We start from the raw sequence: 19,875 nt of genomic DNA on the forward strand, positions 1-19,875 counted from the left end.
CTGGTCCTTAAGGTGAAAATGAGCCCGGTCCTTAAGGGGTTAAGATATATAACTGTTCAGATATTGGCCCAAATAGAAAATCGCAGCACTCCTTCCATTAAAGAAATGTGATGTGTTTATTTCAGAGACATCATTACAGAACGCAACTTTTCAACTCAACCTGAGTCTTTTTCAAGCAACCACATAATGTGCATAATACATCCTAAATAGGCCCCAAAAGGAGTGTGTTCAGTACCGCCCCAAATAGATAAATCACTTATCTCTTAGAATAAATATTCATATTGTGCAGTATAAACATAATAGAGAATATAAGGGATCTCACTTACTGTGCCACCATAGGTTGAAAACTGGAGCAGTCCACTCGAGAAGATATGATCCAAGATACGATTGTGGTTTGGATATGTTGGACATCCATTGTTCTGTCACTACTATAGTCTCCCCTCAACCTTTGGGGGTCTTGCCCTTTATCCCTTGACAGTTGCTGCAGACAAAGTCCATCGGACACCTGGCCAAAGTGAGTTTTTCGCCTATAGTGTGACCTCCCATGGCATGGTACCGAGGACCTTTGGTCCTGAATGCTAATTAACAGACAAAAAATGGCAAGTTAAATAGTGGTCTTACTGCTACTGTGCCTGGAGTATCTGCAGTATGCTTGTCTACATTTGGACACCTAAATGCGGATGGGCTTATGTCAGGCATGTCCAAACTGCGGCCCTCCAGCTGTTGCAAAACTACAACTCCCAGCATGCCTGGATAGCTTACAGCTATTAGGGCATGCTGGGAGTTGTAGTTTTGCAACAGCTGGAGGGCCGCAGTTTGGACATGCCTGGCGTATGTCATCTAAGTGGTGATTTCACCCCTAGATTGTCCCAATGCAACTTACACCCAGAACATTTGTGTTGTGCTCACTCACTTCGGGACATCTATGTGGAAGGGTGGGCTTGTGTCACTTAACCAGTGATCCCACCCTGAGGTTGAGCCGAAGTATTTACCATGTCTTATCTGCTATCCTCATTACCATTTTCCCATATATTCCAGTCCTTAGTCACGGCACTTTGGTCTGAATATTGCCCCCTACATGATGAGCATATGCCCTCCCTCCTTCTCTTTTCCCTGGAAACATAGACACGTTTCCCTGTTCCCATGCACTCAGCTTGTTATGAATTATCATACTTGCATCCGCCCACTCTAGCCTAAGAGGAGTCCTCACATAAGACAGTTCCGTCCCCTCCCGCAACGTCATAGTCAGTTCTGCCCTGCCTTGATGTCACTGCCAGAATCGGGACTAGAGCACTTCCTTTTGCTTCAGTCAGCCTTCTATGTGCACAATATGAATATTTATTAATTGCACACTATGAGATAAGTGATTTATCTATTTGGGGCAGTTCTGAACACCCCCATTTTGGGGCCTATTTAAGATGTATTATGCACATTTTGTGGTTGCTTGAAAAAGACTCAGGTCGAGTCGAAATGTTGCGTTCTGTAATGATGCCTCTTGGTTAAATAAACACATCACATTGCTTTAAGGAGTGCTGCGATTTTCTATTTAGATTTGTCTCAGGGACCACAAGCTGGGGTCCGACCTCGCTTGCACCCACATGTTCCTTGGAGGACTTCTTTCCAACTGAAAGGATATATCAGATTTGGTAACATAGAGCTGCTCCACTGTGGACTTTTCTGTTCAGATATTGGGTTATATTATGCCTAATGGCAAGACCTAAGTAGTCTTAAAAGAGGTGTCAACAATTTATTTTTATCTTCCCTGCTTACTAATGCTGTACAATTTTTTTCTTTTAAGAATTTTGAAGAGCTTCAGTTTGAAGAACCTTTCCCTACTACAAAGCTAGGCAAATCAACGTAAAAGAAAAACTGAATTTTATTTTATAATGTGGCTGATCACCAAACTTATATACGTTATTTCATTTTCTCAAACCACAAAGTGACATATTGTATGTGACATTCTAAAGCCTTGAGGGGAAAAATATAGTTCACATACTACTAATTTCACACATTAGAGGAAAATGTGGTAGATCAAAGCACATAAAGATTAAAGGGCAAATAAGCAAGTCAAGGAGTGGTTGATAAAAATGTATAATTGAACAATGAAGAATTGTGTCCAAGGAACAAGCCTGGAAAAGCAAGTAAGCTATAGTTCCTTATGACATAGGCAATGAGCAAGGGATTCAAAGATGCAGAATTAATAACTAGCTAAAACAAGTAGAATGCTGTCTACTATTTAACTGAAACATGTTTAGCATATGCTAAAGTGGACTAAATACAGAAGGAACAATTGTCGAAATCAACTGCTAAGTAGACAGAAAGGTTGGTCCTCTATGTCTCACGATTTTGTCGTATTGTGCATGTCACAATTAATTTACTTATTCTTTGTCATTTTAAGAGTATAAGAGCTGGTCTAAGGGGGATAAAGTTCCCCCAGAAAGATCTAGTTTCTTCCTCAGAGCAACTTCTTGTCCAGCACCTTTGTTTATAGAGAAGAAGACTTAAAGGTGTGTTAGACACCCTCATTCTGCAAGCAATTTTCGGAAGGGAAGCACTCCCTCCCCAGAAGTTGCCAGGTAGTTGGCAGAGGACACAGTTGCTATTTCATGCAGCAATGTCCTCCGCAGCATGGAGAGGAGCGATCGCTCGTCCCATGCAGGCAGTGTGCAGGCGGCAGAACATAATTACCCAGCACAATCTGCTGCTGGAAAATCCAGATCTTTCAGCAATCTGAATTGCCCTGTGAATGAGCATTGTCAATCGGAGGCAGTATTATACTGCCAGATGATCGCTAACGAGCATTCATAGGAGCGCTCATAGGGATTATCAGGCAGAAGAGCTGCCCGAATAATATACCCTTTAGACCATGGCAGATAAGGGATAACAATTAGATTGATGGGGCTCCTACCGCTTGGACTCCCATCGGGGACCAGAACAGAGAAACCCGTCGGGCTTGCGAGTGGCCGCTCCATTCATTTCCATGGGAATTATGCAGATAGCCGAGTACAGGGGATAACTTCACACAACCAGAATACCTTTTTAAATCATAGTATAATGAAAAGTATGTAAAATTCTAGTATTCATTCATTTTACAATTCCCTATCATTTAAAAAAATCCATGATTACCATGAGTGGATGAAAACATTCTGGTTTATGTCCAAAGGTTGACAATTGCCCCGATAATAAAGGTGGAAGATCCAATTGTGTCAGTGAATTTTCAGCCTCAGAGTTTGTTCTTGATAAACTGTTACACCAGTGTCAGACCCTAAAAATGAACAAGATTGATTTAACTGAAGGAAAACAAAAAGAGATCTTGAAATGGTGAGGAATTGAAATGCAATATCAGAAAGTTGTATAACTTTTTTAAGCTTTCTTTAATAAAATTATAAATCATACCTACCATTGTTCTCGGAAGAAGAGAGTTTAAACCTCTACTTCTCTACTTCTAAGTCTGATAATAGTGTTTAGCGAGCATGCTCGGCTGAACACCAGTTCGGCTCGAGCATCGCGATACTCGGCACATCGTGGTGTTTGGCCAAATATCGCGTGTGCTCGAGCGCGATGCTCGAGTTTCCTCCCTGTACTTTTTCCATAGACACTGCGGACAGCGACATTATCTGCACTATATCTTCTGTTTAACGTGTGCGCATACTAAAAATATCTGTGACATCCAGTGTACTTTTTCCATAGACGGTGTCCGCTGCGGACAGTGACATTACCTGCGCTACATCTCTGTATAACGTTTGCGCACCCTAAAAATATTGTGACATCCAGTGTACTTTTTCCGTAGACAGTGTCCGCTGCAGACAGTTACATTACCTGCGCTACATCTCCTGTAGAATGTTTGCACATCCTACAAATATCTGTGACATCCAGTGTACTTCTTCCGTAGACGCTTGGACAGCGACATTATCTGCACTACATCTTCTGTTTAATGTGTGCGCATCCTAAAAATAGCTGCAACATCCAGTGTACTTTTTCCGTAAACACTGTGGACAGCGACATTATCTGCGCCACATCTCCTGCTTAACGTGAGCGCATATTAAAAATAACTGTGGCATCCAGTGTACTTTTTCCGTAGATTCAGCGGATAGTGACATTACCTGCACCACATTTCGTGTATTACGTTTGCGCATCCTAAAAAAATCTGCGACATCCATTAAACTATTTCCGTAGAAGCTGCGGACAGTGACAATATCTGCGCTACATCTCCTGTTTAACGTGTGCGCATACTAAAAATATCTGTGACATCCAATAAACTTTTTCCGTAGACACTGCGGACAGCGACACTACCTGCGCTACATCTCCTGTTTAACGTGTGGGCATACAAAAAATATCTGTGACGTCCAGTGTCCTTTTTCCGTAGACACTGCGGACAGTGACATTACCTGCGCTACATTACCTGTATAACGTTTCTGCATCCCAAATATCTGTGACATTGACTGCAATTTTTTATTAGCTGCTGTTGACAGCAGCGCCATTACCTGTGGTACCTCTCCTGTATAACGTTTCCGCATCCCAAATATCAGTGACATGACTTAATTTATTTGCGCATACGCTTTAAAAAACTGCGCTACTGTACGTGTAACATACTTGCAAGCATATATACCATTTAATATAATGAAGGCGAGCAGTAAGGATACTAATAAGAGCATCCGCCTGTCAACTGAAAATGCTGACCGGTTGACTCTTATCAAAATGAACAAGGCCTGGATTGCCTCTGACTTCTCTACTCCACCAGAGGAAAGCGGCTGAACATAAGGGCATTTTAAATGTGGCTTTTATGGTGTATTAAATACACTGTATTCCCATGCACCCCTTCCACCACACAAATGGGTATATGGTTCAATCTTCCTTTTCTAGTCCTCCTCCTTCATCATATCAACATGCTTATTAGACTGCCCTCACTCGCAGCTCAGCAGCATGCCCTCAACCATAATTTTGTCAATGGTCAGCTCAGCAGCAGGCCCTCGCCCATAATTTCTTCCATAGTCAGATCAGCAGCGGCACTCACCCCTAATGTTTTAGAGAGTAATCTCAGCAGCAGACCCTTAACCATAATTTTTTTGATGGTCAGCTCAGCAGCATTCCCTTGCCCATAATTTTTTCGATGGTCAGATCAGCAGCATGCCCTCACCCCTCATATTTTAGAGAGTCAGCTCACCAACAAACCCTCAACCAATTTTTTTTCGATGGGCAGCTTATCAGTAGGCCCTCAACCATAGTTTTTTCGATGGTCAGCTTAGCAGCAGGCACTCTCCCCTAATGTTTTAGAGAGTCAGCTCAGCAGCAGACCCTCAACCATAATTGTTTTGATGATCAGCTCAGCAGCATTCCCTTGCCCATAATTTTTTCCCTGGTCAGATCAGCAGCAGACCCTGACCCCTAATGTTTTAGATGGTCAGCTCCTAATGTTTTTGAGGGTCACCAGCAGGCCATCAATCATCATTTTTCAAGGGTGTGTATTATGCCATCCTTTATGTGTAATAAAGAGTGTATTGGAGTGCCGCTTCCTTGTAATTTTTGGCAGCCCTTTCACTTATTCCATAGGCTTTATGAGTGTAGGAGTCCCACTACCTGAACAATTGTACGACAATGTGAATGAGGCCCTCCTTTATGTGATATACAGGTTGTATCGTAGTGCCTCTTCCTTGTAATTTTTGGCAGCACTTGCACTTTATATACAAGTAAATGTACAGTAAAGAATATTTCCTAACAATTGTTCCTCTAAAATTGATTTTATCTTCGGTTTGGTGCGTATTATTGTCAGTCTGTAAAAGTGGCGTACTACTCAGACAACATCATTCCCAGCAGCGACCTGGGAGTCCATGATGCATCCAGACATCCTCCCTATGCTGTTCCCGAACCATTTCAGTGGTGTTTCCATCAATGTCTGACCTTTTCATGTGAACTAGACACCCTCCCCTCTTCAGAGCAGGGGGTGCCTGGTTTAATGCTCGGGTTCTCCCATTGACTTCCATTTTGCTCATGTGCTCGGTAGAGCACCGGAGCATTCTGAGGTGTTCTACTCGAGCACCAGAGCACCCGAGCACTTTGGTGCTTGATCAACACTATTTGATAACTGTTCTGATCCATGGGCCTCCACTAGTTATCTGCAAGAATAACCGGATCCATATGGGCCAGGTACATTAATTTCAATGTGGGTTTATGGTTAACAAAGAAACTCAAGGCTAACTAAATCTGCATATAGTCTGATGTTTTTTATGGTAATACACAAAAAGTTATCAGCAGATGCTGCCTAAAATGGCCATTTACAGCACAGAAAAGTTTACCAATTTTGTCAGGACCGTCTCACTATCTGATTTGCAGTGAGCCCCCCCCCCCCCGCCCCCGCCCCCCGCCCCCCGCCCTTCCCATGCCCTGACAGTTGATGTTGTGGTAAAAAAGGATTCAGCATGCTGGATTTCAACATGCCAGATCCTTTGTTCTTTTGGGATAGAGCTGCTGACAGAGTTGTATGACAGCCACTTTCTACTCTCTCCCGATTGAGAGCACAAGCATGCTCAGTCATTGACACTCATCCAACAAGAATATGACACAAATGGCAGATAGGTGCGGGTAACACATCTGGAATCTGCTCCTATCTCCAAAACAGGCCCCAGAAGTGATTGTGGCAGAGAAAGGAGAAGTGCATTATGGGTTTGGCTGAATACAACAGGAAGTGCTACATACAGGATGTAACCTTCCAGAGTGATTGGTTTACATGGTAAAAATGGGTCAGGAGAGTCCGAATTGAAAACAAATCATGGGAAGGAGTCCAAGAGGTAAGCAACTACATAAGCATATCTGTTAAAAAAAAACATAGTAATTCCAGAAACAGCTCTAAAAGTAGAGTCACATTTCTGCAAAACCCAAACCTCTGTTGGGTTTCTGCCAGTTGGAAAAGTCCTTAAATGGGTCCACAAGTTAAGTTGTGCATGATATTAAAACTTCATTGAACTTAGCTGCAATAGCAAACACAACCCATAGACAGGTGTGGAGTTTCAGGAAGAAAGCAGCCATAATATAAATGCACAGTATCACTGAAGTCTCAGTCAATGCTGCGGCCCAGAAGGAGAGGGAGCGGATGATGGGAGTGATATCAGCTCTGGCTGTTACAGTCAATCACAATGGTTTCCTTACACTGTTGCTCCTTAGAGCCATGCAGTGAAAGGAGAATGCACCCTTTTTTTCTCCAGGGCACACCGTGATGTTGGGGCTCCTCCCAGATATGCCCATGATGTTGAGTGTTTTTATGGGTGCAAGGCAAGGCACGTAGTGTGCAATAGCCAGCGTACAGTGCATGATTCAGTAACCCAGCCAAATATTGCACAATAAACATCTCTCTTTACTGAAGTGCAAAATAGATGTTGCAGTACATCCGGTGGTAGCAAAACACAGTTCCAACTTACACAAGACAATTCTACATGCATAACAATGTATGGATTTAGGCAAGGATGCGAGTTATGGCCCTCTTTATCTCAAGTATCTTCCTGCAGAATCTATGGCAGGCAATCATATTCTTGCAATGGTGGCTGTAATGTCCAATGAGGGATACAGGGTTTTAGAAATACAACTGGCCAGGTCGTGTCCAGGTGTGAAGGGTCTTTTAACAATATCCCTCACTACAGTAAAGTCTTTTGGTAACAGGTTACCTTACTGACTCCAATGCTTAATCCTTGAGACTCTTGGTTCTCAAGTTCTCTTCTTTGTCTTACTCCTTCTCTCTTTCTAGATCATGCAAAGATTGGTGTGTCTCTGCAGCTTTTTGGGCCTAAGAAGAGGGAGCACAAGTCACAGCTTCCTCTATCTTCCAAACTTCAGTCTAGACTAAAGCCAGAGGTAGACATATACCTATAATGTTGCTCAGAAACAAAGAGAACATACGCAATATAGTAAAAAAAAAATATATATATATCCACTTTATTGCATAAAAATCCATATATACAGAATATAACAGTATAATTGTAATAAACATGTCATATGTCACCATATAAAATAATATGCACTGAAAAGCATACGTATCACATAGCAGCCAACCTGTTACTCCACATGGGTATGTCCCACACTACAAGTGGATACCTATATCAAGTACATTACCAGGAGTTGTATAATAACACTCCCTAGTGACGATAGCCCAAAACAATGGTACAGCAAGGGCAAAAAATAAAATTAAAAAGTGAAATGTAGCCCTCAGCCCTTATTTATATCAAAAATGGGCGCCAAATGTTGATCAATTACTTACATGAAACATATCAGTTGTTGTATCCTAAAACCAGGTGGGGATGCGCGCCACGGCCAAACTATGGAGACACCATGCTTATCAGGAGGAGGGGTGGAACGCACGCCATGCATTCCATCCCGCCTCCCAAGCAGACGTAGCAGCGCCTCCACGTGACCCGGCGCACAGCGCACCATGGCAATGTGCTGCAATAGCTGACAGGGTAACCAAGCAACTCTGTAAACAATCAACCAGGCATCCATTTCTATCACTGTAAGACCAAACCAAGAAGACAAAAATAATAATGAAGATAAAAAGAAGATAAAACTACAAGAATATGAAAGAACCATGACCACATAATCGTAATGTCGGATATAATCTTGTGCGTTATTAGTGCTACAAAGCCACATAATAAAAATGTGGGACATACTCATGTGCGATATTAGCGCTACACGACTATACAAGATATGATCATAGTAACATATATTTAAGTGTAGCTACTTAAAGTGACATAGTGCAAAACCTAACTACTAATGAAATACAAGAAATACATAATTATGGTGAAATACATAATTGAATACCTTAAAATAAATACATTATGAAAAATTACATAGTAGTGAAAAATAAGCAGCGTGCATAGTAATATTTACAGCATATTGTGATTAGCACTATAAAAAAAATCATAATAGTGATCACAAAATTTGTGTAAAATAAATAGATTGAAAACAAGTGCCAAAATTCATGTTACAACTTACTAAGAAAAATAAAAATGGAAAATAAAAAATAAAAAAACACCTGAAAAATAAATACATCACATTTCCATATCCCATTAATAATACATCTTAATTTATCTAGTGATATCCCCCATAGCCAGACGATGAAATCTTCTCTCACTTCACATTCCATTCAACACGTCCTTGTGGTCACATAAATTTTATTCCTAGCATAGTTATTGTTCCAATGGGCAATTACAGCTACAAAAAAAGAAAAAAGAAGAGAAAGTATATATATAAATATATATATATATATATATATATATATAAACAGTACAAGATTTAATAAAATCATCTATAGAAAGAACTTGAAACTCAGGGCCTCATTGAGCCCTTGAGGAGTCACCGTATTGAGAAAAAACATCAATTTCGTCTCTTTTTGGAGGAGACATCGTTTAATGTCTCCTCCCCTAATTCCTAGTCTTACCCGATCTATCCATCTAAAAGAAATCCCCATAGGGTTACTTTTGTGGGTTTCCCGGAAATGTTTTGGAATGGGTTTCAGCTTTTTGAGTTTTTCTGGCTCGGTAATCTCATCTGCTGCCCTAATGTCTCGAATATGCTCAAGCACTCTGATTTCAAAATGCCCTGGTGGTCATCCCTATGTAAATAAGGCCTCATGGGCACTCCATATAGTATATGACTGCCTCCGTTTTGCAAGAAATATGATGCACAATTTTGTATTCTCTACCCCGCAAGAGTCTGCAAACTTATCTGTTCTAACCATGTACCGACAGGTGGTGCAACTTCCACATGGGAAAGATCCCCATTGTGGGCCCTTATTACCAAAAAGGCCACCTCTCACCAGGGCCGCATAGTGACGTTTTGTCACCATGTCCTTTAGATTCCTTTCTCTTTTTCAAGTGATTAGTGGTCTCTCAGAAATCACTCTCTTGAGATCCCTGTCCATCAGGAGGGCCTGCCAATGTTTCTGGAGGATAGTCTGCAGTTGTCTCCATTGGGCATTAAAGTTAGTAACAAATCTGGGGTAATCATTACCTACTTCTTTTTGTCTAACATTACCTAGCAGATTTTCCCTAGAGAGATTTTTAGCTTTTACATATCCCCTTTTTATCACTTTTTTATTATATCCACTCTCCAGAAAACTTTGTGACAGGTTAACTGCCTGTCGTTCGAATCGAGCGTCACTCGAACAGATTCTCCTGGCTCTGCAGAACTGACCAACAGGTATTGCTCTGGAGACCTGCGGATGGTGAGAAGAGGAGGAATGCAACAGAGAGTTGGTAGAAGTACTCTTCCTGTACATATCGGTGCCCAGAAAACCCCCATCCCCAACTGAGATCACAAGATCAAGGAACTCCACGTGGTCCGCACTCTACTGCCATGTAAGCTTTATATTGAGGTTATTCTTGTTGAGATCGTACAGGAACTCCTCCAAGTGCGACGTCGAGCCCTGCCAGATGAACAAAATGTCATCAATATAACTTGACCACGAGACCAAGGAGTCATGACCCCTTGAATTAGGAGTCATGACCCCTTGAATTCATTACAATCTCCCTTTTCCACAGCCAAAGGAAAAGGTTAGCATATGAGGGCACACAAGTTGCCCCCATAGCCGTCCCCCGGAGCTGTAGGAAGAAAAGATCCTTGAATGTAAACGCGTTGTGTGTCAATGTAAAATCTAGTAAAGTCATGATAAGGTCAATAAGATCCCCATCAAGACTAGTAATTTCCAGCGGTGGAGCAGGTCTACTCTTAACCAGCTACAAGGGCTGAACCAGGATTGTTAACCCTGGCTGTGCCATCCTTACATGGTTATACTGGGTACAATATATAGCATGACATGACATTACATTACATAACACAAAGCAATGAACAATTTGCAGATACCCCCTTGCTCTGGGGTAGTGCTGATCCCATGTTAAGATAATCTTTTCTGTGATCAAACAAAAGTTAGATTTTTAGTACTACCTATTGTAATTCTGTATTTAGGGTCATCTTGTGTGTATCTTAGTTAGTTCACCATCACCATCCCCATCCCCTCTGGCAGAGAGTTTCATAGTCTCACTGCTCTCACTGTAAAGAGTCTCCTATGTTCATGTAGAAACCTTCTTCCCTTTAGACATACAGTGGGATGCGAAAGTTTGGGCAACCTTGTTAATCGTCATGATTTTCCTGTATAAATCGTTGGTTGTTACGATAAAAAATGTCAGTTAAATATATCATATAGGAGACACACACAGTGATATTTGAGAAGTGAAATGAAGTTTATTGGATTTACAGAAACTGTGTGCTATAATTGTTTAAACAAAATTAGGCAGGTGCATAAATTTGGGCACCACAAAAAAGAAATGAAATCAATATTTAGTAGATCTTCCTTTTGCAGAAATTACAGCCTCTAAACACTTCCTGTAGGTTCCAATGAGAGTCTAGATTCTGGTTGAAGGTATTTTGGACCATTCCTCTTTACAAAACACCTTTAGTTCTTTTAGGTTTGATGACTTCCGAGCATGGACTGCTCTCTTTAAGTCACACCACAGATTTTCAATTATATTCAGGTCTGGGGACTGAGATGGCCATTCCAGAACGTTGTACTTGCTCCTCTGCATAAATGCCTTAGTGGATTTTGAGCAGTGTTTAGGGTCGTTGTCTTGTTGAAAGATCCAGCCCCGAAACAGCTTCAGCTTTGTCACTGATTCCTGGACATTGGTCTCCAGAATCTGCTGATACTGAGTGGAATCCATGCGTCCCTCAACTTTGACAAGATTCCCAGTCCCTGCACTGGCCACACAGCCCCACAGCATGATGAAACCACCACCATATTTTACTGTAGGTAGCAGGTGTTTTTCTTGGAATGCTGTGTTCTTTTTCCTCCATGCATAACGCCCCTTGTTATGGCCAAATAACTCAATTTTAGTTTCATCAGTCCACAGCACCTTATTCTAAAATGAAGCTGGCTTGTCCAAATGTGCTTTAGCCCACCTCAAGCAGCACTTTTTGTGCTGTGGGCGGAGAAAAGGCTTCCTCTGCATCACTCTCGCATACAGCATCTCCTTGTGTAAAGTGCGCTGAGTGGTTGAACGATGCACAGTGACTCCATCTGCAGCAAGATGATGTTGTAGGTCTTTGGTGCTGGTCTGTGGGTTGACTCTGACTGTTCTCACCATTCGTCACTTCTGTCTATCCAAGATTTTTCTTGGTCTGCCACTTCGAGCCTTAACTTGAACTGAGCCTGTGGTCTTCCATTTCCTCAGTATGTTCCTAACTGTGGAAACAGACAGCTGAAATCTCTGAGACAGCGTTCTGTATCCTTCCCCTAAACCATGATGGTGAACAATCTTTGTCTTCAGGTCATTTGAGAGTTGTTTTGAGACCCCCATGTTGCTACTCTTCAGAGAAAATTAAAAGAGGAGGGAAACTTACAATTGACCCCCTTAAATACTCTTTCTCATAATTGGATTCACCTGTGTATGTAGGTCAGGGGTCACTGAGCTTACCAAGCCAATTTGAGTTCCAATAATTAGTTCTAAAGGTTTTGGAATCAATAAAATGACAACAGTGCCCAAATGTATGCACCTGCCAAATTTTGTTTAAACAATTATAGCACACTTTCTGTAAATCCAATAAACTTCATTTCACTTCTCAAATATCACTGTGTGTGTCTCCTATATGATATATTTAACTGACATTTTTTATCGTAACAACCAACTATTTATACAGGAAAATCATGACGATTAACAAGGTTGCCCAAACTTTCGCATCCCACTGTAGATGGTGCCCCTGGTTACCATAACAATCCTGGGTATAAATACACCATGGGAAAGATATATTCAAAACTCTGGATGGAAATTATTACATTAGTGTCACAGAGCCTAATCTTAAAGGGGGTTGTGTTATCTGAGACATTGGTGGCATATTGCTAGGCTTCATAAGCAGCATGCTCTCCATTTACCTCTATAGGAGTTTCAAAAATAGCACATGCATGCACCTCTCCATTCACCTCAATGGGACTGCTGGAAATAGCAAAGCCAGGGTTTGGCTATTTTTGGAACTCCCACAAAAGTGAATGGAGGGTGGCCATACGGATGGGCCTTATTCACTGTGGGGGCTCATTCTAGAGATAGGTGCAGCTGGGACCCACATATATCTGACATTGGTGGCATATCCAAGTGATGTAACACCAATGTCTCAAATACCGATGAGACTACCCCTTTAACCTTACCCTATGAAGAGCTTTGCGCTTGTTATATTTTGAACTATAGCATTGCATAATTCTAACCTTTCACACGGGATCTAGCAATAAAACTAGTCCTTACTAAAATTTCAAAAATATAAAATTCAGAGATTACCAGTCTAAGCACAAGACTAAGCTGATAAAACATAAACTACTCCTTGAAGGCTATTCATATGGTTTCTCCTGTAGACTGCTGCTATCACCAGTATATGTTTTATTTCCTTTAATATGTAATACATATTTTATGAAATGCCCGGAGATGAAGTATAGCACCATGTTAACTGCAGCGTATACAAACAAGCAACCAGCAGACTTTTCTACTTACTGTAGTTCAGTAGATTTCTCCTCCAAGGATAACAGTGTGAAACATCTTGTTCTCCACTAGCTCTGGTGATTTGGAAGAGTGCCCCCCTCTTTTTTCATTGCAGCCAAGCCTACAATACACAAACATTTCACTCTATCCAATGCTTTATGATAAAACTGTTTAATTAAATCCATATATCTGCTCTTCCCCATCCATCTTTAGCTTAGTTAATGTCATGCAGGCAATTACTGTATCTAGTACAACTACCTTTACATGGTCATAAAATAAACATGTTTTCCAGAAATGTTTAGTGGCTCATAATGTACAGTATATATGAGAAAATCTATTAACTGCACCAGAGTTGTTGGAAATGATATGCAATGCAACAAATGTAGCCCGCAGCTTTACCTGAGCCCTCTGGAACGTTATAAAAGATTTGTGTCTACTTGGTAATAAATTATACTTTCCCAGTATCTGCCCTGCAAGAATTAAAATGCCAGAGGGGATAACTAAAGCGAAGGAACGTTAAGACACCTATGTTTTAAACCTAGGGCTAGTTACTTTATCACTTTTTTCATGAGTAAGTCAAATCAGATTACATTTGCACAGAAGTACAGTTGCAGCATTTTTTTTCTATTACAAACATAAAAGCTATCTTTGTGTTTTCTTCAGTCCATATGCCCTTAGATGCCGATATAATCAAGTCTAATCCTGTGTCATTTTTCTGCTAAGTTTAAGTATTACAATCATATTCGATAACCAGTGTTTTTTTTTAAAGGGGGCATAAAAGGGAATACAAAATAATAATAATAAAAAACATGGTTGCTTGTCAAAGGAGAAAAGGATAGGGCATTTTGAACTGCAATACACAACGCGTTTGTTCACCAGGGAAATAAGCCAATAGAGATGTCTGGCTATGTCTTTCCCTTCTCTCTCCATTAAAAAAGCCATACATGCTTGGTGGAGCTGGACATGTATGTGTATTGAAGATATTGAGAGAGATAGCTGTCAGCCGACAGCTATTGAAGGTATATGGGCACCTTTAGTATAGGCCATCAATGTTTTCTCAGTTAGGGTCTAACCTCCAGGACCTGGAGAACTGCTAATCCTAAGGGCATTATCCTGGCATCCTCTGGTTTTCACATTTTGCCCTTTTCTGTAGCCCTTATACAGGGATCCGAGAAGGCGAGGGCACAGAGTGTTGCCATGACAAGCTGTATGCCATCTACAGTGGCAAACCAACATTTCCCATGAGCACTACCTGTTGCAACAGTCAACATAAAGCATTTGAGTCCCATGCACCATACTTAACTCAATGCGGCCTTTCACATGGTCACCAATATATAGAATTGAAAACGAGAACAAGAGGGTCCAGATAAAACATAGCATTTCTTTGCCTCACAATATAAAAAATGTATTAGAGGCAGCGATGTTTCGGCCTCCCAGGGCCTTTCTCAAGCTATGGCAAATATAAAACTCTTACTACAGCAGTCAATGGAAGTCAATGAAGCAGTAGATGACGTTCAGGTCCCCAAGCACACAACTGTGGGCAGTTGCATGTATCATAATATTGTCTCCCTAGATGATAATGGTCTAATAAGCTGGGAAATGTGTATAATAATGTGTAGAACAGTTTGGTAATAATGGAGAGGTATTTCACACATATATTATATTGAGCACACATAATTTATGCCATAAGGAAGCAAAAAAATGGAACAGCTATGTAGGAAATTGGTTGAAGTAAGACCTCATGCACTCAACTAAGTGTGCTAATTGCATTTTCTTCTATGGAGCCAGGCAGACACCCATATTCTTTGCAGATCTGTGTGGCTCTTCCAAAAATTATACTGGGTGGCTCACGAAAAAGTAACCCATCTCCAGTTTCTCAAAATTAACCTGCCTAATAGTAAATCTGTCTTAGTTGTCCATAGCAACCAATCAGAGCTCAGCTTTCTTTTTTTACAGCCCAGTAGGAACTGACAGCTGAGTTCTGATTGGTTGCTAAGGACAACTAAGGCAGATTTACCACTAGGCAGCTTGATTTGGAGATATTGGAGGAGGGCTACTTTTTCATGGGCCACCCTGTAGAACATGTCCTATTCTTGTGTGTACTGCAGACAAGAATAGCCATTTCTATTGATCGGAGAAAATGTGGAATGCAAATTAAAGGTACTCATATTTTGCGGATGCATTGTTGGAGAACTGAAATACAGACACTACTTCTTTGAGAAGGAATACGATTTTAAGCACCATGGAAAAAGAGTAACTGATGTGAGTGAAGACAATCTCTGTACAACTTTGAAGAATATGTTGGTGCCAATAGGAAATCAACATTAGGCATAAGTCTACTTACAGTGTGTTCTGAATATCTTCAGACCCTTTCACTTTTTTTACATTTGGTTTGCGGCCTTCTGCTAAAATTAAAAACAAAGTATCTGCAGTCAATACCCCATAATGACAGTTAAAAAGAAATTTTAGAAATGTTTGCAAATTTATTAAAAAGGAAAAACTAAAATTGTGCATGACATTTTGCATGGACATAAGTATTTAAACCTATTTCTATGACATTTAAAATTTAGCTCTGAGGGGCCACTCACTTCTTTTGATTATCTTTGAGATGTTTCTACACCTTAATTGGAGTACACCTGTGGTAAATTCAGTTGATTGGACATGATTTGCAAAAACAAAAGCCTGTCTACATAAGGTCTTACAGCTGACAAACCAAGGCATGAGGAGGAACAAACTGCCTGTAGAGCTCAGAGAAAGGTTTGCAAAAAAATGTCTCCTGCACTGAAAGTTCAACTGCACAGTGGCCTCCATAATAATTAAATGGAGTATAACCGCCCCACCAAACTAAGTAATTGTGGGAAAAGAGTCTTGGTAAGAGAAGTAACCAAGAGTCCAAGGGTCACTCTGAGTGAGCTCCAAATATCCTGTGTGCATATGGGAGAAACTTCCAGAAAGCATGCCATCAATCTGGGCTTTATGGCAGAGTGGCCAGAAAGATGCCTCTCCTCAGTGAAAGGTACATGAAAGTTTGCTGTGAGCAGCAAGATTCTCTGGTCTGATGAAACCAAGACTAAACTTTTTTGCCTCAATTCTAAGCATTATGTTTGGAGGAAACCAGGCTCTGCCCAATACAATCCATACAGCGAAGCATAGTGGTGGCAGCATCATGTTGGTGAGATGTTTTTCAGTGGCTGGGACAGTGAGACTGGTTACAGTTGAGGGAAAGCTGAATGGAGCAAAGTACAGAGATATTCTTAGGCTACATGCACACACATTTTTTGCGGCTTGGGTGCGGACCTATTCACTTCAATGGTGCCGCAAAAGATGCTGTCTGCATCCATTGCTCTGTTCAGTAGCCGCACAAAAAAATAGAACATGTCTTATTCTTGTCCGTTTTGCGGACAAGGATAGGCAGTTACAATAGATCTGCAAAAAAAAAAAAAAAACGGATGCCATACGGATGTTTTTCCCCCTCAAAAATACATCAGAAACGGCCCTAGTCCAGCCAGTGCTCTGACTTAAGCCCAATCAAACTTCTCTGGAGAGACCTGAAAATGGCTGTCCACCGATGGTCCCCATCCAACTTGACAGAGTTTGAGAGGATCTGCAGAGAAGAATGGAAAAATTCCAAATATGCAAACCTTGTGGCATCATACCCAAGAAGACGGGAGGCTGCAATCGCTGTCAAAAGGTTTAACTAAGTACCGAGTAAAGGGTCTGAACACCTAAGTAAATGCAAGATTTAATATTTTATCAATTACCAAAGATTTCTAACATTGTGTCATTATGGGGTATTGAGTGCAGAAAGATGGGGAAAATGTAGATTTTTTTTCTCTACCTTAGCACAAGACCGCAACATAGCAGAATGTGAAAAAAGTGAAAAGGGGCTTGAAGACTTTCCTAATGCACTGTACTTGTTTACTTAAACTGGATACTTCCAATAGACTAAAGAACTTGTCATAAAACTAGAATCGCCCTTTAAAGGACAGAAGAATGCTTAACATCATAGTTTCTTTGATGCAACTCACGCTGCAGGAATAAGAATGTTGTCATACAATTCTGCTGGCTACCAGAGATTGAATTCACAACTTCTAAGTTCATGTAAGAACCAAACAGAATCTGCTTAGCCGGTAACTGATGCAACAGACTGTACAAATACAATACATATTTTAATACATATATCCAATTCATTCGGTCATATCCCCTGTAGCTTTACATGATCTATATCTAAATCCCCTTCATTCTCGTATTTCTCACTTGGACCGTGAACAACAAAACTGTTGTGACTGGCAATGCCAGCATGCAAAAATAACTTTCTCATCGAAAGCAAAGAGAAGTCAGAAAATAATACTGCGAGTAGTAAAATGAATGAGAACGCCACTGCAGACATTGATTTTCTTTTATAATTTATCTCAGCAGCCCAGATCCTAATGAAGGAAATAATGATGCATTAGCTTGAACCATTTTTAGACCACTTCCGTCATTAAATGGACTGGAAATCGAGAAGTTCATGGTTGGAGAAAATCATAGAAAGTGTGTTTCTTGTTGACAAGGTATTTGCTGTAAGTGGCGGAAAAGATAAGTACATTTCGAGCCTGCAGGCAGGAGGATTGTGTCACTTCCTTGTAAGTGTGGGAGGTATTCATGTATCGATCTAGCTCAGCGCTGAATTATACCATGTAGAAGAAGGATGGATATGAAAGGCTATACAGCATGCTGGGATGACGATTATGTTGTCAATTTCGCTTTTATCCTTAACTCTGTTAGGTGAGAGATAGACTTCCTAGAGGTTATATAATCATTTTAAAGTTAATCACAAACATTTCCAATACATTTCAAGTCCATCTTTACTGAAACAGCAGTGACCTTTACTACAGCAGCAGGAAGAGTTTACTAACACTTTTATTACTGCACATCAAAGTTACTTTTCTTTCATTACAACAAACCATACGTTTCAGCAGTTGGTGCGGTGTTGAGTCAGAGAGTGAAGATAGAAAGCCATTTCTTGTCCTCTACATGTGCAGTGCGCATGTACAGTAGATTACTAATTGCCTCTATGGTTACTAATTACCTGTATGGAGCTCTACACTAATGAACAGTGCAAGTAGGGGAGCTGGTAGCAAGAATTAATCCTAAAGGGGAGACATACATACCGTTCAGATGTTAGACTAATGCTACAAGTTGAAGGACAGCAGGGAAGGGCAGGCTGTTCATTTGGCCAAGTCAGTATATAAGGATCTGTATGGATCAGTTTGTGGGGTAGCATCACTAAGCTAAAGTGGTTGTCCAGCTTTCATTAAAGGGGTTATCCAATGACTAATGTAAAAAATGAAAATCTGACATCATATAGTACATGCCTAACAAAGCTAGAATCAGCCCTGTACCTCACATGGATCCAGAGATATTTCCATTCATTGCTCTGCTAGATTTATATCATGCTGAAAGCTCAAGGGGCGTGTCTTTTCTGTGGCAGCTCAGGGGCGTGTCTCAGCTCTCCCTATCACAGCTCAGGAGGCAATTGAGGGATAAAACTGAGCATGTGTGGCCTTCTCAGTGAGCAGGTCAAAGAAATAAAAAAGAAAAAAACAGCAGGTGGTGTTATACAGCTAGATTTCAGTGAATAACTCAGTGGCTATGCAATTTTTTTAATAACATGTAATTAAAAAAGTATTCAGATCCAGGTCCTGTTTTGAAAACTGTACAATATTTTTCATGGGACAACCCCTTAAAGTGCTAGCCTAATCTCAAGAGAAGCCATCACTAGCTGATCATCGGGGATCTGACACACTGCACCCACACTGTTCGCATATAGCTCTGATGCCGGAGGTCAGCACTGGAACTACACAGATCCATCATCTGTGTAGTAGGCAGAGCTCATATATGCCACATTGTTCCCAATAACTTCAATGTAAAAACACCAGAGCTACACTTGAACAGCGGGTGTCTGACCTGATGATAACCCATCACTTAGTAAAATCTGGACATCCCCTTAACGACCTATAGTATACTGAAAACCTTGGAAACCTCCATTTGAAGGACCATAGTGAATATTTAAAGTTTTGGTATATGACAATAGTGCATCCATTGCACTAACTATTAAAATGTGTTAGATGTTTCACTATAATATAAACAAGGTGACCCACAAACATTTATAATCTATCCCCAATATAGGGGTCCCAATAGTCGGACCCTCATAGTGCTCAAGAGCAGGGGTTCCTGAGACCCCTGTGTGAATGGAGCAGTAGTGCATATGCCTGGCCACCACTCGATTCATGTTTATCGAACAGCGCTCAGCTATCTCCATCAGTTCCATAGAAGACAGTAGAGTGGTGGTCATACATATGCATTACCGCTCCATTCGCAAAGGGGACTC

At 40.9% G+C, this 19,875-nt stretch overlaps 1 long non-coding RNA gene across 1 annotated transcript in view; it reads right to left on the reverse strand.

Annotated features, from left to right (window-relative positions):
- LOC122939594 overlaps positions 1 to 19,875 on the reverse strand; it is a 422,656-nt gene that overhangs the window by 90,314 nt on the left and 312,467 nt on the right. Inside the window, exons 4-5 of the long non-coding RNA XR_006390118.1 lie at positions 13,515 to 13,623; positions 3,127 to 3,265 (exon numbers count right to left, since the gene is read on the reverse strand). This is a non-coding gene — a long non-coding RNA (uncharacterized LOC122939594). The remainder of the gene's footprint in view (positions 1 to 3,126; positions 3,266 to 13,514; positions 13,624 to 19,875) is intronic.

This window comes from Bufo gargarizans, chromosome 5, assembly GCF_014858855.1.
Source record: "Bufo gargarizans isolate SCDJY-AF-19 chromosome 5, ASM1485885v1, whole genome shotgun sequence".
Classification (NCBI taxonomy): domain Eukaryota; kingdom Metazoa; phylum Chordata; class Amphibia; order Anura; family Bufonidae; genus Bufo; species Bufo gargarizans.